General features: G+C 36.1%; 1 non-coding gene and 3 pseudogenes across 1 annotated transcript; all 4 read left to right on the forward strand.

The window, feature by feature from the left end:
- Positions 1–695: 695 nt before the first annotated feature.
- LOC141699521 (U2 spliceosomal RNA) lies at positions 696–881 on the forward strand (annotated as a pseudogene).
- Positions 882–1,797: 916 nt separating this feature from the next.
- Positions 1,798–1,992, forward strand: LOC141699464 (U2 spliceosomal RNA). The gene has a single exon (XR_012565927.1). It is a non-coding gene; the product is annotated as a U2 spliceosomal RNA (small nuclear RNA).
- Positions 1,993–2,576: 584 nt separating this feature from the next.
- LOC141699221 (U1 spliceosomal RNA) lies at positions 2,577–2,753 on the forward strand (annotated as a pseudogene).
- Positions 2,754–2,918: 165 nt separating this feature from the next.
- LOC141699208 (U1 spliceosomal RNA) lies at positions 2,919–3,070 on the forward strand (annotated as a pseudogene).
- Positions 3,071–24,192: the final 21,122 nt, after the last annotated feature.

A 24,192-nucleotide genomic window follows, 5' to 3' on the forward strand; every position in this document is an offset into this window, starting at 1 on the left:
TTATAATTAATAGTGTAATATACCTGAATTTTATATAATAATAATAATAATAATAATATGGAAGAGAATTGAATAAGTGATTTAAAATATTTTCTAATTAGAAGAGAAATAAAATTAATAGTAATTGATTATTTATAATCTAATTCTAATAGTAGTAGGATACTTAATTTATTATATAAGGAAGCTGGAGCTAATAAGAAAACCTAATTAAGTTTCGCTAAGAAAATAAATGCAGAGCAAAGGAGAGAGAAAAGTGGAACAAAGGATTGTTTGGGCATGTTTGGCCACTCCCGTTTAAGTTACTTATTGGCTTATAGCCAATAAATACTTATCGACGAGTGTTTGTCGACCCAACTTATAAGTTAAATTTACAACTTATAAGCTTATAAGTTAAATGTTATCAACGACGTACTTTTTCTTAACTTATTTTTGATTTTTCGTTTTTTTTTTTAATTTTTGTTTTAAAATTTATGTTTTTACATGTCTTTCTAATTTAAAATTTACGAATTAAAATAATTATATTTGAAAATTATTTATTTAGCTCAGTTAAGTAAAAAATATTCTGACATTTAATCAAACACTTATTTAAATTATAAGTATTTATCTACTTATCACTTATAAGTTTCTTATTTATTTTAAGTAGGGATCCCTTTTAAGTAATAAGTTATTTATTTTAGGATTTTTCAAACGGGCACTTAGTTGGCGATTAGTTGGCGATTGTGTGTCTGTTCTTGTCAGTTTAATATATGACATGTTGATCAATGGTTCACGCGATATTAAACTAAATTTTTATATCGGGAAATTCCGCCACAATAGTTTACTATTGGGGTTCTCATGTGTTGCCCAGGTTTTAAACTAATGCGGGGCCAGGCACACCCTATAACACATACAAAAAATATTCTGGCATTTCACTTTACTTGGAACATCCAAGGCTGTGATGTGTTTGAAATGATGATTTTCTAATTGTAGTATCTAACAATACGCAAATATCGTTAATAATAAAACTTAACATTAATAGAAAAAAAGAAAAGGCAACGCAACTGCAAGATCCCTCGGAAGTAGTTCATTTTATTAAAACCTGGTATGTATGAGTTTATTAAACAGTGACAGCAGAATAATTTTCAAAACTTTCTTGCGCAAAGGATACAATCCCTTGATTTGTGACACGGAGCAGTAACAGCAAGATACTCATCAAATCCAATAAATTATTTTGTTCTTTTGATCAAAGAGTATATGCAACAATTTGTAAACCATGTAGAGTGATGTAAAGCATTTATTTGCACACAAAGTAATCATAACTAGGGCACTTATCATGATAAGCAAAGAAACAGAAACTTAGTGATCTCAATACCTGCGAATCGAGGACATGCAAAACAACTTCGTGGAGGAGGCAGTCTCTTGAATACTTGAACCAATTAACACTTGATTCCCTCTCTTGCTTGGCTCGGTCCCAGCTCCGCACAATGGAGGATGAAAATCTTTTCAGAAGCACCACTGCACATCAAGAATAAAATCTGAGTAGGAGTTCCATGCATCGATTATCAACAAAAATATCATGTAACCTTAACATTACATAAATAATAAATTTCATCGCCACTAGTTAATATGAACAAAGCAATTATTTACTTCCACCAATGGTGAACTTTTTATTACATAAAAAAAAATCAATTTATACTCTACACCTCTTCTATAGCTTTGTTGAGGTTACGAGCTAATTTCAAGCTCCGGTTTTGCACCACAGCCAGATAATTTGTTTTATTGCTACTTGTCGCAACTTTATAAACAAAGCCGTGCATTATGTTTGGCCAGGCCTTTGGGCTAAGATCAATTGTAGTATCTGTTCTTGTCAGTTTAATATTTGATACGTGGGTCAATGGTTCACATGATATTAAATTTACTTTTTAAAGGGAGAGTCCACGATAATGGCTTGCTATTGGGGTCTCCGCGTGTCACCCGAGTGTTGCACTACTGCTCAGGCGCGGAACACCCCACCAAATCTATTCTAAATTTATCAAAAAAAACATTCACTTCATGTTTTCTTAGATATTGTGTGTGATAATGTTGAGAATTTTTATTTCTCAGTTCAACACTGACTTTTAACAACGGCACTGCGTAAAAACATGATGCAACTCAACTCTTGATCGTAAATCCGGAACATAAACGAGTCTACTGTGTTCCCTACAGACTACATCACGGAATGAGACCTTAGTTATGGTTGTAATCGTGAAATCTGAAATAACCTGTGTCTCATAAACTATAACGATATCCAATAATGTTTGACACACAAACTCCGCATAGCCTTTAAGAATTATCAACTTAAATGCATAAACTGAAATACATCTACCAAAGATTATTTTGGTGGTTGAGGCTGTGGCTGTGGGCAGAGCTTGGGAAGGTTGACCAAAACACGCCTACAAGCAATAAAGAGGATCGGAAGACGTACAAATAAAAGGGATATGCAAAGTGTTCCCTATTTTACAGTTGGCTTGTTTGTACCTTTACCCCCTCTACAACAATATGGGAACCTGAAGTTCACCAAAAGTGTATACTTAAAGGCATATGAACAACTTCGTGACATACTTACCTGGATGGGGCGATCATTAACGTCCATGGCTGCCGGGTTGACCCCGAAGGCAGAATTAAGGTTTGGGACCTCCCATTGCACTCGGGAGGGGTGCTTGCTTAAAATTTAACCAAGTGGTGACGCTACATCTTTATTTGTGATAGGTGGGCTTGCGTTCGTGCAGCCCACACCAACAGTAGTAAAACTTCTTTGGTAGCAACTAGGTAGTAGACCCTTAAATGCTTTTGTGGGGTTAAATAATTTGGTAATATGTATTTAGTGGCATACTTAACTGGATGGGAATCTGAAGTTGACCAAAAGTGTATTCTTTATGGCATACGAACAACTTAGTGATATACTTAACTGGATGGGGCGATCAATAACGTCAATGGCCAAAGTTAGGGACCTCCCATTGCACTTGAGAGGGGTGCTTACTTAAAATCTACCCGAGTGGTGGATACCACATCGTTATTTGTGATAGGTGGGCTTGCGTTCGCGCAACACACACCAAAATTAGTAACACTTCTTTGGTAGCAACTAGGTAGTAGACCCTTACATGCCTTGGTGGAGTTAAATACTCTGGAACAACGTATTTCACTTAATTTCCTTTACTTCCTTGGAACATCCTATGTTGTGATGTGTTGGGAATCATGAGTTTCTAACTGTGGTATCTAACCATACCCAAATATCGTGAATAATAAAGTTCAAGATTAAAAGTAAAACAAGAAAAGGTGCAACTGCAAGATCCCTCGAAGTAAACCTAGTTAGTCTTTTAAAACCTGGTGTGTATCAGTTTCTTAACAAGTGATCTTAGTTATAATTGTAACTGTGGAATCTTAAATCACCTACATCTGACAAACGCTAATCCTATCCTGTAATGTTTGATACACAAACTCCTCATAGCCTTAAACAACCATCAACCTAAATTTATAAACTGAATATCATATATATTTATATTTACTTATGATATGTGTCATATAACAAATTTATTTATTGTTAAAATAATTTTATTTTTTAAATGCTATCTTAAATAATTCAAATTACCGGCATATTTTTATATTTAATCAAAGGTATATTATATTAAACCTCCATTTTTTTATCGTAGGTAACCCGCAACCGCTACCCTTCGGGTGCGCACTGGGTAAACCCTACGGGCTCATGCAATAGCCTGCAACCCACGTGAACCAAGGTAAACCGCATTTAAGCGACATGCTCTGACTCAGGAGGCATAATCATAAATTCTCCTTCCGTGGGATTCGAACCTGTGACCAAGAGGATAGTTTTCCTCTCTTTAACCAACTGAGCCAACCCTTGCGGGCTATTTAACCTCCATTTTAGCTAAATTTAAAATATATTTTTATATATTTATTATTCTTTTATGTATATAAACTGCACACATCGCACCGTATTTTCGCGATATGTTTTACACGGTTTTTGAGTTTGTTATGGATTAAAAACTTAAGGTATATAACTGCTGTATTTATTACTAAGGAACGTGAGTTTCGAGACTCGATTTGACTGCTCTTGTATGACGCCCTCCAAACCCGGGGTCTAGATTTGGGGTCACTAGCCAATAAATCAAAATAAAATAATCACAGCAGAATAATATAATAAATATGACCCCTCTACCTGCATTGGATCTATCACAGGTTATAGTATGGAATATGCACTAATACAAACCAAGTGTTATTACAAACCATAAGTCTAATTAGTTTTACAATTTATTCAAATTTTATTACAAACCTCTAGACTATCCAAGCGTCCCAAAATAGTCTACCTGGAAAACACACCAACTATCTACAAGCACTCGACTTCTGATCAAACCTGGATCTCAAGCCTGTTCTAGCTTAGCTGAAAGATTAGATTGATAAACAAGTATGAGCGAAAAAAATGCTCAGCAAGCAGTATAAAAGGTGCTTGAAAAGATAAACCACATTCTGATAATAATTGAACAACAGGATAAAATCAGTAATATTTGATAAATAATAAAAGCTTCACAAGCTATCAATAATAAATGATAATTTTTAGATTGGAATCTAACTCCGACGGACGTACTATCACATGTTGATCAGCCCGTGTGATAGCATAAGGTCATGATTCATAGAAACATGTCCCCAAAACACGAGTACTCAAATAAAAAGGCAATATACCTACCCGTGGCTAAAAACTGGTGTCATAATATTTCATATAATACATAGAAATAGCCCTCCGCTGGACCGTCCGTCCCGGTCACTTACGCATTCATCCAATCCATAAATAATTGCATAATATAATTCGAAATAAACGTCACTTGAACGATAAGTGAAATTAGGGTACTTGCCTGGTATGCTCGATAATCTCTTATTATGACTTTGCCTATAGCTGCTGGCTACTATCTCCGTCTAACACCTGACTGCACTCCTTGCTACTCGATTTTATAAATAAATTGACTATCTTAATTGACAAAACCAAACTCAATCGACGTAACTATACGTCTTGACATCTACCCGATCGTTTATTACTAAACATGGCATTTTAAATTGTAAACATATAGCATGTATATCATATAGCACGTAATCATGGTATTCGTATAACACGTAATTACATATTTCATATAACACATACGTCAGATCATTAAAAGATATATTTTAGTGCGTTCAGAATGAAAATCAGGTCAATAATAATATCTACCGATCATATACCGACACAACTGATACACAAATCAAATATCTTTATAATGAAAAAGAAATTAGGTCTCAAAAGTATTTTTATTGGAAGCGCAATATTTTTCTGAGTCTATACGCGTTCGTTTCGTATTAAACGGACGAACGGTTTAATTATTATGAATAAAATAAGAATTAAATATATTTAAATCAATTAATAATAATATTAATTAATTTTTTTTAATACCAAAATATAATTTTTAAAACCTTAAAAATAATTTTTATAAATTATTTGAATTAATTATAAATAATTTTCATTTATTTAACTATTTATAAAAAAAATTAATTGATTAATTGATTTTTAATCAATTAATTAAATTCATAAATAATTAACTAAAATGAATTATAAATAATTAAATCAAATTGTATTTTTGAAAATAATTAAAGAAAATAATTTTGTTATTCCCGGTGGACTAACAATGAGATTTACAGAAGGGGGGTTGAATGTAAATCTCAAAACTTTTTCAAGTTTTGAGCAGTTTCTAAGGCTAAGTATTTTAGTGAACAAATATGTGTGAATTGCTTGAAGCTAATACAGACAGATATATATATTCAAACACAAATGTAAAGAACACAAAGAACTTAAAAACTTTTCTGGTGGATTTGTTGTTCCACCAGAGATGTGTTATTTCAGAAAATCTGTGATTCAAAGAATTAAATCACAGCTGCGTCCTAGTACAAACTAGATGATTTTCTCTCTAGATTTTTCTAAACAGCTCTGGAAAATTCACCATCTAATTACTAGCTGCTACTTGGTTTATATATCACCAAGTTTACAAGTGAAGACAAAACTGTAAAATATAATTAAAAGATTCTTCACATGTTTCTTCTTCATTTCTCTATCCAATGTAATTTAGGTTTAGCTGTGAATCTTTGAATACTTCCTTGTTTGCACCAGAATGGAAATGCTGCATTTTCTTGATTCCTCCTAGAGGCTGCCACATTCCAGTTTGTCTCTGTCAACCCATGTGCCTCTGTCAGCTTATGAATTGTCACTATCAACTGCTATTGAACTAAGCATCCGTTGAAGCTTCCATCCGTTGATGACTTTATCCATTGAAGCTTTATCCGTTGAAGCTTTATCCGTTGATGCATTAGCAGTTGAAGCTTTATCCGTTGAAGCACTCATCCGTTGATGGATGTTATCCGTTGAAACTTTAGAGACATCCGTTGAAGCTTTGTTTCTCATCCGTTGGAGGCCTTTAATATCAGTTGATACTACTTCACTTATACAAAATTACAAGGCATGAAATATTTACAATTAGCCCTCCTATTTGCATATCCACTAGTAGTCAACATGACTGATAATTTCCCACAACGTCTAAGAATTACAGCTTAAATACAGAGAATGAAATGTGCTACAATACTAAACTTATTTCTAAGTAAAGCTACTCCTTCAACGGATAGCCAAAATGATCTTATCCGTTGAGGCTACAAACACTAGATTTCTACTTAAGTGTTTTATTTAACTTATCATCAAACTAATACACATAGTCCTAACAATCTCGCCCTATTTATGTCTACTAGAACTGTAGGTATAAATTTGGGTTTAACTTGATGATAACAAAACACTTATCAAACATATGAACTGAAATAAAGTAGAAATTCAAAAGTGCTGCAAAAATGTGTATACTGAGATAGAATTGGAGAATGACATTGTTTCCAAGGGTGTTCCTTAAGGCTGAGTAGATTAATTTTTTTTTCCTTTGATCCCTTATTTTCTTCCCTAGCCTCCTGTCATTCTCCTCTATTTGGAGTTGGAGTTGTCTGTAGAATTCAGCTTCATCTTCTTCATTGATGTCCAACTTAGATTGCATATCCTTGAGAGTTTCATTACTGGCAATCTTGAGCCGATCTTCAAGTCTGAAAAATCTTCTGACTCCTTTATTGTCTCTAAACTCCATCAACCAATGAGGTTATTTATGAACTGTAATTACTCTCTCTGGGATGAGTAATGTTCTAGGCAAGACATTGGGCTCCCAACAAGTTTTTTTTATGTTGGCAATCTTGTTGAGAATCTCAGTTTTGGAAGTCCTGGTAAATCCAGAATCTCTTTTTATAGCTGAGTAGACTCTAACCAAGGTAGAATAGCCTTCATTCAGAATTCTGTAAAGAGGCCAAGTCATTTCCCCACTTCCTTTATATTTGAACACTAGTCTTTCTGGAAGCTGTCTGTAGGCATCTATTCCCCTTACTTCCTCCAGCTCATCCAGATAGAGTTCAATGTCTGTAAATTCCATTATGTCACAAATGTGAACATAATCATCCTTTGAGGCTTGTGGCTTAGGCTTAGGCTTCTGAGTGAATTTGATTGAGGTTAGAGGAGGTGTTGATTTGATTTTTCTTTTCTGTTTCTTTGATGGTGGAGAAGTGGTTAAGAAAGTGGGCAATTTGATGGTGTCCCAATCAATTGGTTCCTCCTTAGGAGTGATTATTTCACCATGGATGTTTATGAAGGGGTCAGGCACAATGGGTTCAGGAATAGAAGGTAGTGGTTTGGATTTTGATTGGGTTTCTTTAGTTTCATCTACAATCTTCCTTTTTGCATTGGCCTTCTTTCTGTTCCATTTCTGCCATTCCTTTCTTTCCTTGCTTCTTTCTTCCACATCATCATTAAGCATTTCCCCCATACCTACATCTTCACCCTTGTCTTCAATTCCTTTCTTTTCTTCAGCTTGACTTGACTTTAGCTGTTTTTCAAGCTTTGCTTGTGCTCTTTTGTCAGCCTTTATCTTTTTAGCTTCTTCTTTCAACCTTCTGGCTTCTTCCCTCTTGGTTATTGAGAATTTGGGATGTCCTTGTATCACACAGATACTTTTTCCCTCTCTAAAGATAATAGCCATGTTCATTCTTTCAACCACATCCTTGGTCTCCTTGTGCTTCATGATATTACCACCCAAGACCTTGTCTTCATCAGGCTTTGGAAGAGGAAAATCCACTCCTTTCAACTGAGCAAGGCTTAGAGGGTTCTTTGTAGAGTCCTTATTGGATCTGTTGTTGGGCATGAGAACCATACGTTTCAGATTCTTGGAAGAAGTCTCTCCAACCTTATTCCTCCTTACTGGCTTGAGCTCCATAATGATTGGCTCCACCTTTGTGCTATGCTTCACAGATTGTGATTTTGAAGTTGTAGAACCAAAAATTTGTTGCATCCTTTCATCAATTTTCCTCCTTTGCTCTTTGACTTTCATCTCAGTTACTGCTATCTGGATTAGATCAATTCCATCAAGCTTTCCTTTGATTTGAAGTGTTGGAGAAGTGGTGATGGCAGGAACTAGCACTTTAGATATTTGAACTTTTGTTGACGGCTCTCCTTCCCCTTCCCCTTTATTCTCCCCCTTTTTGTTATCATCAAGGATAGGGGTCAAGCCTTGTGCTTTTGCCAGCTGCAATAGTAGACTTGTCTGAGATTATTGATTTTGAAGAATGGTGACCACAGAGTCTTCAATGACTTGAACTCTATTTTCCAACTTGGCCAGCCTCTTGTCAGCATCAGATTCTCTTCTCAATCTCAGCAAAAAATCTTGCATTGTACCATAAGGCATGACTGAATCCAACTTCTCAGAATTGTAGGATTTCAGATCAGCAATATCCTTTTTGAGTTCATCCACACTCAAATTCTGTCTGATGTGCTGTAACTGCAAGAGATGCAGAGAGTCTAGATGAGCTTGAAGAATAGCCTTGGTACCAGCATCTGAAGTGTCCTGAAGGGCCTTTTGAATAGCCATAACCTGCTTGACCAAAGCTTCACCAAACTGTCCTGGTGTAGATGTCTTTGTCCATGCCCATTCAGGTAAATTTGGAACAGAACTTGGGTCTGCATCTCCCCCTAAGTTCATGCTCCCATCCAGAGAAATAAAGTCATCATCATTAGAATTTACTTCAAATTCTTCAGATGGCTCACCAGCTTGAGAAGGCATCCTATTAACAGCAGCTTTATCTCTTTGAAGAGATTCTGAAGTGTGCATTATGTTCAAAGTCTGCTCTGCCTCCACATTGCCCTGAGCAGCCAACAGTTGATAGGCTGAAACAGGATGAGTAAAATGTTGGGTTCCGAAGGCATAAAACGCAGCGGATAAACGTAAATAAAACAAAAATTTCAAAACCCAAAAACAGGATCCATGTATAATTATGGGCAGATTATGGAGATAACGAATCATACCTTTCAAGAGCTTAACTTTCACGAACTCAACGGAGATCCTAGCTATCACGCTTTGTATCTACCTCTCGGAGAAACACCTCTATGGTATCCACACGAGTACCTTCAAGAACGTCTCACGAACTTGACTACGGAATGGATGTACTAGCCTCCTTCTTGACGATCTGAATTGCCTCTGCCTCTCTTTGCTGCTAGGGTTTTCTCAAAAACGTACACACTCTTTAACCTATCATTATGTATTTATAATGGCTGATTAAAAAGGCCCATAACAGCAAAGCCCAACCCTAGTAGGTATTGGATTAAATAATAAAAACGAATTTCTATTATTTAATTAATAACTAAGTCATACTTAATTATTATGGGCAAAAACATTCCTTTTAATTCAAATTTATATTATCTCAATTTAGTCTTACTTAATTATAATAAAATACAAATAATCATCAGTTAATTTAAATCCATAATTTAAATTAACTATTCCATTAAGTGCTCTATTTGTGCGACCCTATAGGCTATTATTTAATTGGCAATAATTTTATTCTCTAATAAAATTATAAACAATGAGCGGTATCTAGTAATACATCATTGTTACCCAATTAAACAATAATTAAATCGTGATTAGATAAAACCTTTCATGATTAATATTTTTCGTGTAATATAATCCCTTTAACCATATATATTATAGATTAAACTCGAGGCATGTATTTAGTCATCCTCTTCAACATTTAATCCTGGTTTACTTGATCCATGAGTAGATTATCGAGACTAATCATTATTTGAGCATGGCCATGCTTTTATAATCTCACTCAATCAAGAGGCCAATAATATATCTCCTAATTATAGGAGGGTTAAATCCTTTATCTATCATTCATATTTCTCATACGACTCATGATATACCCGATGTCCACTTTTATCATCACCCGATCAAAAGTAACTTTTAATATAGTCAAAGTATATTAATCCTCGTATAGAAATATAATGATTTCAAGTCAAAGGATCGTTACACCATTATCACTGTGAGTCTTTCTTATGACTTTATTAAACATGAAGAATCTCACTGTGGGTCTGTCCAGTACCATGTACTCTCACATGTACCTATGTATTGACTTTAGTATCCCCATACTTATAACCAATGAGATGTGGTTATCTTGTCAAACAACATACTAGTCTATCTATGTATTATTATTGTCCTATATAATAATACTCGACTAGGGACCTTTAAGAATATGATATATTATATAATCTTAAGTTCAAGTCATGTACTTAAACTATACAATTTGTATCATGATTCTAAGGACATTTATTATGCTAACAAAATATCGCAGTAATTAAGGTCATAATAAATACATTTATTGAATGATCAACTGACATAAAGATTATAAAAGAATAATGTATTGCCTCTAGGGCACCTACACTAACAATCGCCCACTTGCACTAGAGCCAATCACCCATATATCTAATACCCATGGAACTAGTGTGACCATCGTGCTTCTGCTGTGACAAGCCTTTGGTCAGTGGGTCTGCAATGTTATCATTTGTGTGCACTTTACATATGTGTATATCACCCCTTTTATTAATCTCTCGAATAAGGTGAAATCTCCTGAGTATATGTTTAGCCCGGGAGTGTGATCTAGGTTCTTTAGCCTGTGCAATGGCTCAATTATTATCCCAGTATAGATCAATGGGATCTGCGATCGATGGAACCACTCCCAAATCAGAAATGAACTTTCGAATCCAAACGGCCTCCTTAGCTGCTTCACAAGCTGCAATGTACTCAGCCTCCATTGTAGAATCAGCTACTGTTTCTTGCTTTGAACTCTTCCAGCTTACAGCACCTCCGTTTAGACAAAACACAAAACCAGACTGTGATACAATATCATCTCTGTTTGTTTGGAAACTTGCATCGGTGTAACCTTTTACAACGAGTTTCTCTTCTCCTCCATACACCAAAAATGAATCTTTAGTTCTTATCAGGTACTTAAAAATATTCTTAACTGCCGTCCAGTGACCTTCACCCGGATTAGACTGGTATCTGCTCGTCATGCTCAAAGCATACGAGACATCTGGGCGAGTACATACCATTGCATACATGATAGATCCAATTGCTGAAGCATATGGAACTTTATTCATGTGGTCCTTCTCATCCAATGATTTCAGACACTGGTCCTTAGAGATCGTTATCCCTTGAGACACGGGGACATATCCCCTTTTTGCATTTTGCATTCCAAAACGATGCAAAACCTTATCAATGTATGTGCTCTGACTTAGCCGATCATCCTTCTAGATATTTCTCTATAGATCCTCATTCCTAGAATGTAGAATGCCTCTCCTAAGTCTTTAATGGAGAAATTGCTCCCTAACCAAGTCTTAACAGCCTTTAGAGAAGGTATGTCATTCCCCATTAGTAGTATATCATCAACATATAGTACTATAAATGCCACATAGCTCCCACTAACCTTCTTGTAAACACACGGTTCATCTTCGTTTTGAACAAAGCCAGACTCTGTGACTATTTCATCAAAACGGATATTCCATCTCCTAGAGGATTGCTTCAATCCATAAATGGATCGACGCAATTTACATACCTTGCCAGCATTCCTTGGATCGACAAAACCCTCGGGTTGTGTCATGTACACATCCTCTTCAAGGCTTCCATTAAGGAAGGCTGTTTTGACTTCCATTTTCCAGATTTCATAATCATGGAATGATGCAATGGCAAGTAAAATCCTTATAGACTTGACCATAGCCACTGGTGAGAAAGTTTCATCATAGTCAATACCATGAATTTGTTTGAAACCTTTTGCAACCAGCCTAGCTTTATAGGTCTAAACATTTCCATCCATGCCCTTTTTCTTCTTAAAAACCCATTTGCACCCTATGGGTTTTACCCCTTCAGGTGGATCAACCAAAGTCCATACTTGGTTTTCATACATGAAATCTATCTCGGATTTCATGGCTTCAATCCATCTCTTAGAGTCTGGACTGTTCATAGCATCTTGGTATGTGAGAGGCTCATCTTCATCTATGAGCATCAAATCACCACACTGAGTCATGAGAAATCCATATCTCTCTGGCTCATGGCGAAATCTACCAGATCTACGAACAACCTGTGTTTGTTGAGCATTATCATTATTCTGCTCTTGTTCCACTTCAGGTTCAATGTTATTTTGTGGTTCTCGATCTTCATCGAGATCTATAGTTCTCCCACTGTTTCTTTTGGAAACAAAATCTCTTTCCATGAAGACAGCATCTCGAGCAATAAACACTTTCTGCTCAGAAGGACTATAAAAATAATACGCCTTTGTTTCATTAGGGTATCCTACAAAAATGCACTCTTCGGATTTAGGTCCAAGCTTGTCAGATTCTTGACGTTTCACAAACGCCTTACATCCCCAAACTTTCATAAAGTTCATGCCTGACCGTTTCTCCTTCCATATCTCATATGGAGTCTTTTGAACCTTCTTAGTAGGAACACGGTTAAGTGTGAAAGCCGCTATTTCTAGAGCGTAACCCCAGAAACTAATTGGAAGATCTGCATGACTCATCATCGATCGCACCATGTCCAACAAGGTGCGATTTCTCCTCTCTGAAACTCCATTCCATTGAGGTGTTCCTGGCGGAGTGAGTTGTGATACAATACCACACTCTTTCAAATACTCTCTAAATTCGGTGCTTAAGTATTCACCCCCACGATCGGATCGTAAGATCTTAATACTTGCATCTCCGCCAATTTGCTTCTCTACTTCAACCTTGTATTCTTTAAATTTTTCAAAAGAATCGGATTTGTTCTTCATAAGATATACATATCCACATCTACTGAAATCATCAGTAAATGTTATGAAGTAATAGTAGCCTCCTCTAGCCATTACACGCATTGGGCCACATACATCACTATGTATTAGCTCCAGACGTTTAGTGGCCCTTTGACCCTTACCAGTGAAAGGGGCTTTAGTCATCTTACCAAGCAAACAAGATTCGTATTCTTGGTATGATTCAAAATCAAACTTATCCAAGTATCCATCCTTATGTAATTTGGATATGCGTTTCTCATTTATGTGGCCTAGACGACAATGCCAGAGGTATGTTTGATTTGAGTCATTCATTTTAAGTCGTTTGTTTTCTATATTACAAATAGGGTTATCTAAATCAAGAACATATAAACATTAAATAAACGCGCAACACCATAGGTTAAATCATTCAAAGCAAAAGAGCAACTGTTGTTCTTTATTGTAAACGAAAAACCTTTCTTGTCCAAACAAGAAACAGAAATAATGTTTCTGCGAATCGCAGGCACGTAAAAATAGTCTTCTAGTTCTAAAACAAGCCCAGAGGGCATAGATAAATAATAAGTCCCTACAGCTAAAGCAACAACTTTTGCTCCATTGCCTACTCTTAGGTCCACTTCTCCCTTAGCCAAAGTTCTACTTCTCTGCAGGCCCTGCACATTTATACAAATGTGAGAAGCACATCCAGTATCAAATACCCAAGATGTAGAAATAGACAAATTGACTTCTATAACATAAATACCTAATCCAGAAATCTGAACTGCTTTCTTTTTCTTCAGATCCTCCAAGTAAATTGGACAGTTTCTCTTCCAGTGACCATCTTTCTTACAGTAGTGACATTCACCCTTGGCCACACCACCTTTAGGCTTTAAAGCCTGTTTGGGACCTGACTTTGGCTTGGGTGTAGAATCAGATCCAAATTTCTTCTTACCCTTCCATTTGCCCTTCCCTTTGGCCTTACCTTTATTTCTCACCATCAGTATGGGAGCAGGTTCAGCTGTCTTCATGTTGGTCTCATATGTTCTCAACATATGCAACAATTCAGTAGGTGTTTTGTCAAATTCATTCATATTGTAGTTCACAACAAACTGAGTGAATTTGTTGTTCAAAGAATTCATGATTAGGTCAATACTAGTTTCCGGACCAATCGAGAAACCCAAAGTTTCAAGGTACTCAATGTAACCAATCATCTTCAGAACATGTGGGCCAACTGGTTCACTCGCCCCTTGTTTGCAATTAAAAAGTGACTTACTCGTGTTGAACCTTTCTTGACGAGTTTGGCTTGTAAACATGCTTTGCAAGTGCTCATTGATAGTATATGCATCCATATGCACATGCTGTCTTTGAAGCTCAGTACTCATAGTTGCCAACATAAGACATGCAACATCATTTGCATCATTCTCATCCCTTGTGCATTCTGCTCGTTCATCAGCAGTAGCACCCTCAGGAAGGGGGCCTGGAGGAGGAATATCAATGACATGAAGCTTGCGCTCCTGCCTGAGGACAATCCTCAAATTCCTCTGCCAGTCTAGGAAGTTGTTTCCTCCTGTCAGCTTGTCCTTCTCAAGGACTGAACGTACGGATAGTGTGTTTGTGTTGTTTGCCATTACTCAGTATCTACAATAATAAAAGCGCAAAATAAACATTAGATTGTCTGAGTTAAAATTTTATGTTCATATGATTATGATATATTCATAATATATCTCCCACTATTTTTTTATCAAATTAATAGCCCTAACTATTAATTCGGAAACTATATCCCATAAATCTTTCTAGTGAGCCAAGATCCATATTTCGTCATGTTCTAAGTCAACCACTGGTATCCTTAAAACATGATTATTTAGGTAGACAACAGTTGTCAATTATATCATATATAATTCTTGGATAATTTGGTGAACAACAATTGATCTTATCTATCTAATAGATTTTTAACCAAACTCTATGCTTCTAAGTTCATAATAGTTGAATATAACCGTTTATATTCACCTTATTATGATGACTCAGTTAAGTTAGACCCAATGATACAACGTCCGAATATAACCGTTTATATTCGTCGCATTTCACCACGATAGATAGGAGTCCCTTGCCACTGACAGCCCTTCCCCTTATCGATCTAGGATTTAATGAGTGTTCATTCATTGGAAAGCATCTGATTAAAACTTAATATTTTTACTTAGGGATTTTTAATTTAGAATGATCATGATCCCATCATAAAGAGATTCCCAATTTTTCCTTGAATAAAATACTTCAAATTAATACTCGTCAATGGTTTGATTTCCAGGTAATGGAGGAGTCACATCGGTCTCGCTTAAAACCCACAGCCTTACAAGTTCTATGAACCCGTTGTTGACAAAATCGCCCCATGTCAGAGATAAAGAAAATTTGTATTTTATTCCGTGTTTCATAAACACGAGAATCTCATGATCGTTTGTTGATTTTAAATCTTGAGTCGTTACAGATTTTATCTTGTTTAAAGGCATGGCATGGGTGATGTATCTAATACATACATGCATCATTAATCTAATTAAAACATGCATTTTCTACTCTACACATACTATTTATACATCATATGAAAAGTGTGTAAAGTAAACGTGCAATAGTTATGGCCCAATCCTATGTGATCTTTTCAGGCTAATGAAAAGATCAAGGTCAATCTATGGTGTAAAAATAACTATTACATATGTCTTCTCTATTGCTTCCATTGTCTCCTTGGCCTACATAGGATGCCTCCTTGTTCCCTTGTCCTTCTTGGATGTTACATTAAGAATTATACTAATCAACTTACAAAAGAACTCGAGTTACATTCGAGATAAAACAACTACAAATAGAAAACGACATGCAAGTCATATTTATTACAATCCAAAAGAATAAACCATTACAAATAAGGTCTTAAGGCCATAACTATGCACCATGCTCAAGTAACCATTAAAGACCATTATAGATCATATAAAGATGACATACTATTTATCACTTATCATGATCCAACCAAGAATAATAAATAAGTAAAGCATATGTCATAAGCACAAATTAAAAATGAAACATAAAGATGACATACTATTTATCTAGTAATACATCATTGTTACCCAATTAAACAATAATTAAATCGTGATTAGATAAAACCTTTCGTGATTAATGTTTTTCGTGTAATATAATCCCTTTAACCATACATATTATAGATTAAACTCGAGGCATGTATTTAGTCATCCTCTTCAACATTTAATCCGGGTTTACTTGATCCATGAGTAGATTATCGAGACAAATCATTATTTGAGCATGACCATGCTTTTATAATCTCACTCAATCAAGAGGCCAATAATATCTCTCCTAATTATAGGAGGGTTAAATCCTTTATCTATCATTCATATTTCTCATACGACTCATGATATACCCGATGTCCACTTTTATCATCACCCGATCAAAAGTAACTTTTAATGTAATCAAAGTATATTAATCCTCGTATAGAAATATAATGATTTCAAGTCAAAGGATCGTTACACCATTATCACTGTGAGTCTTTCTTATGACTTATTAAACATGAAGAATCTCACTGTGGGTCTGTCCAGTACCATGTACTCTCACATGTACCTATGTATTGACTTTAGTATCCCCATACTTATAACCAATGAGATGTGGTTATCTTGTCAAACAACATACTAGTCTATCTATGTATTATTATTGTCCTATATAATAATACTCGACTAGGGACCTTTAAGAATATGATATATTATATAATCTCAAGTTCAAGTCATGTACTTAAACTATACAATTTGTATCATGATTCTAAGGACATTTATTATGCTAACAAAATATCGCAGTAATTAAGGTCATAATAAATACATTTATTGAATGATCAACTGACATAAAGATTATAAAAGAATAATGTATTGCCTCTAGGGCACCTACACTAACATAAAAGTGTCAGCATCCAAGGAAATGTTATCAATTTCAGCTTTGTAATGTTGCTGAAATTGTCTTTCCTTTTCAGCATCATCCACAATCATTGACTCACTAGCAATGGCTGGATCCATCCTTATGGCTTCTGTACCTGCTTTTCTCTCATTTTCTCTATTTTCTTGCATCAAGGGCTCCCCCTGGCTCACACACACCCTCACACCCTCACCCTCACCTACTAAGGTGGCACTCCCCTCACTCACTTTTGCCATGCTGGAAGAAATAGCATGCATATTTTGACTCTCAACCTCTCCTTTTTCCTGGGAGCAACCCAGCCTCTCACTCAAATTATCACTCCCTTCCCTCAATCCTAGAAGTGATTGTACAGTAACCATGTCTTCTACACTTGGAATTGATTCAGTTATATGTGTAGAGACCATCAACGGATAGGGAGTATCCATTGAAGTGGAAACTGATGATATCAACGGATAACTGTTGTTAAGCTTATCCGTCGATGAACAACCACTTGTCAACGGATGAGAGATATCCATTGAAGAAGGAAAAGATGTAGATATTGAAAGTGACATAATTATTGAATCTGTGTGAATTGATTTTAAGTGAGGTGACACAGATTCTTCAACTAAGTCTGAAAGAATTGGCTGATGATCGATGATGATCACCAGGATTTGAGTGGGGCTCCTCCCTGAGTTTTAAAGAGGGAGAATCAGGAATTGATGTGAATATCATATCCACATCCAGAGATGGTGATGCAGAATTTGGTGATTGATGTGTGTCTATTATGAGAGAATGGGGCTGTGACTCCACATTTGCTGGAGCCACATCAAGCTGAATTTGAGAAGGCAAAGATACAGGTGGATGTATCTGTGCAGTGTGTGCCTCCTGTGTTGAAACTAGGGTTTTAGCCTTCTTTCTTCTTGAAAAGGCTTTGATAGGTGAATGTGTGGCTTCAGTGTCCCTGGTTGGGGAATATTTTCAATAGCTGCATCCTTTTGGGAGGATGCAACTAGGGATGTGTTTGACTCCTTTTGAACCACCATAGTCTTTTGAGAAACTGTGGCTTGGATGGCTAGGGTACCACTCACCTCTCTCACCTTATCCTGGGGGGTTTCTTGATGTTCACCCCTCCCCTCACCACTCACACCCTGTTCATTCCCTTTAGGGTTTATGGTAGTTGTTACAACTGTTGTCTTTTGAGAAACAACAGAGGTGGTTTTCTTTGACTTGTGTTTTGGAATTTTAGGTTTGGTGGCTTTGGTAGGAATCTGTTGGGACAAAGACACAGATTCCATTATCACACTAGAAGGCAAAGAAACAATGGGGTTGGAAGAGGTAGGAGTTGCAGAAGTATTTACCTCACTTACCTGAGGTGCATTCATTATTAGTAAATATACCAATGGCACCTGGCTGTTGAGGTTAATTCTCAAAAGGTCTGCAAGGACCCTTTTCTCTTGTGCCCAGCATTTGAGTTTATTGATCTCATTAGTTATGACCAAACCTTCAGCAACATGGTTAGCCAATAACATAAAGAATCTAGCATAGTAGATGTTATGAGGTCTATTAGCTTTGTTACCTAACCTGGAACCTAATTCTGGCATGACATAATTGCTAAAATTAAAGTACCTATCAGAAAACTAGCATATAGAGCATATTAACAAGAGATGAAGTTATGGCATCAAAATTGCTAATCTTCCTAGAGAAAACCTTGATAAAGGCATCTCCAAGAAAACTCCATTCTTTCCTAAGGCTCTTTCTTCTAATGCTCCTTAAACTAGCAGAATCAAAATAATAGCCTATAGAATCTAACATAGCAGATACATCATTATCAGTGTGTGGTGTCATGGCATTATTCTCAGGTAGCTTAAAGCAAGACTGTATATCATCACAGTTAATACAGTAATCCTTACCTTTGAGAGAGAAAGTAATGGTCATATCTGTGGAGTTGAACTCTGCAGTTGTCCAAATCTCCTCAATTACCTCACAATAGATAGTTGGGGCTTCCAGCATTGCATAGCTTAGTTTGCAGTTCTTGATGAAGTCCATCATCTTGTGATAATCTGAGCGGGCTTCATTCTTTTCCACCAAGGCTATGAAATTGTTCTTTTCATAAATAAAGCCAGACTGAGACATAATCTTGACTACTGGTGCCATTGTTGTGAGTAGAGGTTGCAGAGAAAAGATTGAGAGTTTTGGGAGAGAAAGAGAGTAAAAAATTGCAAGAAAGTGTAAAGTGAAAATAAGAATTCAATGGGCTTTTATACTTTCTCGAATTAAAACGTAAATAGAATGATTGAATAATATTTTTAAGTAAATTACAACCGTTTGAGAATAAAGAAAACTGTAGAAATTCTGAAAACTGCCTTTAATACAAATACATACAACTGTGTATATATGTATCAACGGTTAAGTAAACGAATCAACGGCTGTGACTCACTTAAAGTAACTGATGTGACACTTCAACGGATGAGGTAAATAGTTATCCGTTGAAGGATAAAATTACCAGAAATGTATTTGTCTTTCAACGGATAATGAACATCCGTTGATAGAACAATTTTGACTTTCAACAGATAGGGAATATCCATTGATAGAATAAACTTTACTTAAAGCCAACTTTGTTCTTGCCACAAATTCATTTCAGGCTTCAAAGCAGATTATAATGAGGACATGAATTTATGAATAATTAAGCATACCTAGCTCACTTACTAATCTTGTGAATGTTGATTCATCAAGTGGCTTGGTAAATATGTCTGCAATTTGCTTTTCACTTGGAACAAAATGAAGTTCCACTGTACCTTTCATCACGTGTTCCCTTATGAAGTGATATTTGATGTCAATGTGCTTGGTTCTTGAGTGATGCACTGGATTTTCAGTAATGGCAATGGCACTTGTGTTGTCACAGAATATAGGAATTTTGTCAACAGTTAGTCCATAGTCAAATAGTTGATTCCTCATCCACAGTATCTGTGCACAGCAACTACCAGCAGCAATGTACTCAGCTTCAGCTGTTGAGGTTGAAACAGAATTTTGCTTCTTGCTGAACCATGACACAAGCTTATTCCCTAGAAATTGACAGGTGCCAGTTGTGCTTTTCCTGTCTATTTTGCAACCTACATAATCTGCATCTGAGTAGCCAATTAGATCAAAACTAGATTCTCTAGGGTACCAAATTCCTAGATTTGGAGTCCCTTTGAGATATCTGAAAATCCTTTTAATAGCTACTAAGTGAGACTCTTTAGGGTCAGCTTGAAATCTAGCACAGAGACATGTAGAAAACATTATATCAGGTCTACTAGTAGTTAAATATAAAAGTGAGCCAACCATGCCTCTATAACTTGAAATGTCTACAGACTTCTCAGCCTTGTTTAATTCAAGCTTGGTGGCAGTGGCCATGGGAGTTTTTGCAGATGAACAATCCATTAAGTCAAACTTCTTTAAAAGATCATAAATATATTTAGTTTGACTAATGAAAATTCCACCACTAACTTGTTTAACTTGTAAACCAAGAAAATAAGTTAGCTCTCCCATCATGCTCATTTCATATTTACTTTGCATTAACTTAGCAAACTTTTTACAAAGCTTATCATCTGTAGAACCAAATATAATATCATCTACATAAATTTGAACAAGTATTGTAGAGCCATTAACATTTCTAAAGAAAAGAGTTTTGTCAACAGTACCTCTTGTGAAGTGATTATCTAGAAGAAATTTTGACAAAGTCTCATACCAGGCTCTAGGTGCTTGCTTTAGTCCATAGAGTGCTTTCAACAGATAATACACATAGTCTGGAAAATTTGGATCTTCAAATCCTGGAGGTTGGCTTACATAGACTTCTTCCTCCAATTCCCCATTCAGAAATGCACTCTTGACATCCATTTGATAGACCTTGAAATTGGCATGGGCTGCAAAGGCTAGAAAGATTCTGATGGCTTCAAGTCTGGCAACTGGAGCAAATGTCTCATCAAAATCTATTCCCTCTTGTTGAGAATAGCCTTTAGCAACCAACCTGGCTTTATTCCTTATGACAATGCCATTTTCATCCATCTTGTTTCTGAATACCCATTTTGTGTCAATAGAACTCTTGTTCTTTGGCTTGGGTACCAGCTTCCATACTTTGTTCCTTTCAAATTGGTTTAGCTCCTCTTGCATTGCTAAAATCCAATCTGGATCCAATAGAGCTTCTTCCACTCTCTTAGGTTCCTCCTGTGATAGAAAGCTACTATACAGACATTCATCTTGAGTAGCCCTCCTAGTTTGCACTTTAGATGTAACATCACCAATGATCAGTTCAAAAGGGTGATTCTTGGTCCATTTCCTTTGAGGTGGTAGATTAGCTCTAGATGAGGTTGCCTCAGTATTGTCATGATGTGAGATAGAATGTTGATTGGTTGAAACTCCCCATGAGTTGCTGATCCTTTGAAAGGAATTGTGAGTTCTATCAACTGCTGAAGTGAAATGATTATCCGTTGAAAGACTGTGATCAACGGATGCTTCATTATGAACTTCAACGGATGATACACTTTGTCTTTCAACGGATGCTGCATTGCTTCTATCAACGGAAGCTGAATTATGACTTTCAACGGATGCAGCATTCTGTGCATTATCCAAAGGCATATTTTGAATTCTTTTCGAGGTGCCTTCTCTATCATTCTCATCTTCACTATCATCAATATATATCTCAATGTTTTCAAATTTGAGTCCTTCATGATGTCCCTCATCTATTAGTCCATCAATCTTTTTATCATCAAACACAACATGCACAGATTCCATGACAATGTTGGTTCTTAGATTGTAGACTCTATATGATTTTCCAGCAAAATAACCAACAAATATTCCTTCATCAGCCTTTGCATCAAACTTCCCTTTGTGATCAGGTTGATTCCTTAGAATGTAGCATTTGTAACCAAAGACATGCAGAAAGTTTAAAGTTGGTTTTCTTCTCTTGAACAGTTGATAGGGAGTCATACCTTTTGCCTGATTAATTAGAGAAATATTCTGAGTGTAACATGCACAGTTAACAGCCTCAGCCCAAAAGTATGTTGGGAGTTTTGACTCTTCAAGCATTGTTCTTGCAACTTCAATTAATGATCTGTTCTTTCTTTCCACCACACCATTTTGTTGTGGAGTCCTTGGAGCTGAGAACTCATGCATGATCCCATTTTCTTCACAGAACAACTTCATGCTTGTATTCTTGAACTCAGTTCTATTGTCACTTCTGATATTCCTTACTTTGAAATCTGGAAGATTGTTGACTTGCTTGATATGATTGATAATGATTTCACTAGCTTCATCCTTTGATCCAAGGAAATAAGCCCATGAAAACTTTGAGAAATCATCTACAATCACTAAGCAATATCTTTTCCTTGAAATTGACAATACATTGACTGGTCCAAAAAGATCCATGTGTAGCAGTTGTAATGGTTCATCAATTGCTGATTCAAGCTTCTTACTGAATGATGCTTTCTTTTGCTTTCCTTTCTGACAAGCATCACACAGTCCATCCCTTGTGAATTCCACTAGAGGGATTCCTCTAACTAAGTCCTTTTTGACTAGATCATTCATTGTTTTGAAATTTAAATGGGATAGCTTCTTGTGCCATAGCCAACTTTCATCTGGACTTGCTTTGCTGAGAAGACAAGTAATTGATTCTGAATCTGTAGAGTTGAAGTCAGCTAAGTACACATTCCCTTTTCTAACTCCAGTTAGAACCACTTTGTTATCTTTCTTACTTGTGATAACACAGGATTCAGAATTGAAGAAAATAGTATTCCCTCTATCACATAGTTGACTGATGCTCAATAGATTGTGTTTGAGACCATCAACTAATGCAACTTCATCAATGATGACATTTTCTTTTGAAATCAAGCCATATCCCATAGTGAACCCTTTGCTGTCATCTCCAAAGATTATGCTAGGGCCAGCTCTCTCCTTGAACTCTGTGAGCAGGGTGAAATCTCTTGTCATGTGTCTTGAACAAACACTGTCCCAGTACCATAGATTCCTTCTTTTTCCCTGCACACAACAAAATCAATCAAGTTAATTTTGGTACCCAAGTTTCCTTGGGTCCAGCCTTGTTAGTCTTTTTCCTAGACTTTATTCCTCCTGCATATTTTGACTTAGGTAACTTTGGGTCAACCTTGGTCTCAGATGTAGTTGGTTGAAGTGTAGGGTTAGTCACAAAATCATTTAGCACATTTGATTGAATTTGATAAGGCATGGATTGTGCAAACATATTATTCCACATAGGCATGTTGTATGGCATCTGAGGCATACTGAATGTAGTAAAATAAGGATTATTAACATATGGCATGTTTGCAAAATGTGCATGAGGATTCTGATGAGACATAACAGGCATAGCATGCAGAGGTGACATGGACAAGTTAGGCATGGAGGGAGTTAAAGGCATGGGAGCATTCTTAACAGATTTGTAGTTATCAGATAGATGATTAACACTTTTACAATGCACACAGCTTTTTCTAGGAGCATACTTATCAGGTGTGTAATTGTTGTATTTGTTAATCCCTACCTTCCTATTTCTATTAGATTTTCTTTTAGTTTCCTTTTTATCCTCAACCAACTTAAGCCTATTTTTCATCTGATCTAAAGTCATGTGTCTTATATTCACCTTACTGGCATCTTTGGATGTGCTAGCTCCTTCTTTGACAAAGTTCTTGAAAGTTGAATCAACCTTCTTATTGAGATTTTTCTTCTTAGAATCACTTGCCTGTTTTAATTGATGAGCCTTCAACGGATCTCTTTTTCTTCCTTCAACGGATAACTTTCATCATCCGTTGATTCCACATCCGTTGACAATCCATCAATTAATTCTAACTCATTTTTGTTTTTCTTCCAGGCATTCTCACAGAATGATTCAATTCCCTGAACCTTGACAATCTGAGCACTAACATCCCTAGATATTTTCCAGGCCTTGATTACCTCTTGCTCACTTTCTAACTATTTAGAAAGAATTTCTACTTTCTTAACAGCTTCTTCTAGTTCACTCTCAACAGTCAAGCATTTAATTTTAATCTTTTCAAGCTCAATTACCTGATTCTCTAACACAACATTCCTATCACTGAA

This window comes from Apium graveolens, chromosome 11 (assembly GCF_009905375.1).
Source record: "Apium graveolens cultivar Ventura chromosome 11, ASM990537v1, whole genome shotgun sequence".
NCBI classification, from domain to species: Eukaryota; Viridiplantae; Streptophyta; class Magnoliopsida; order Apiales; family Apiaceae; genus Apium; species Apium graveolens.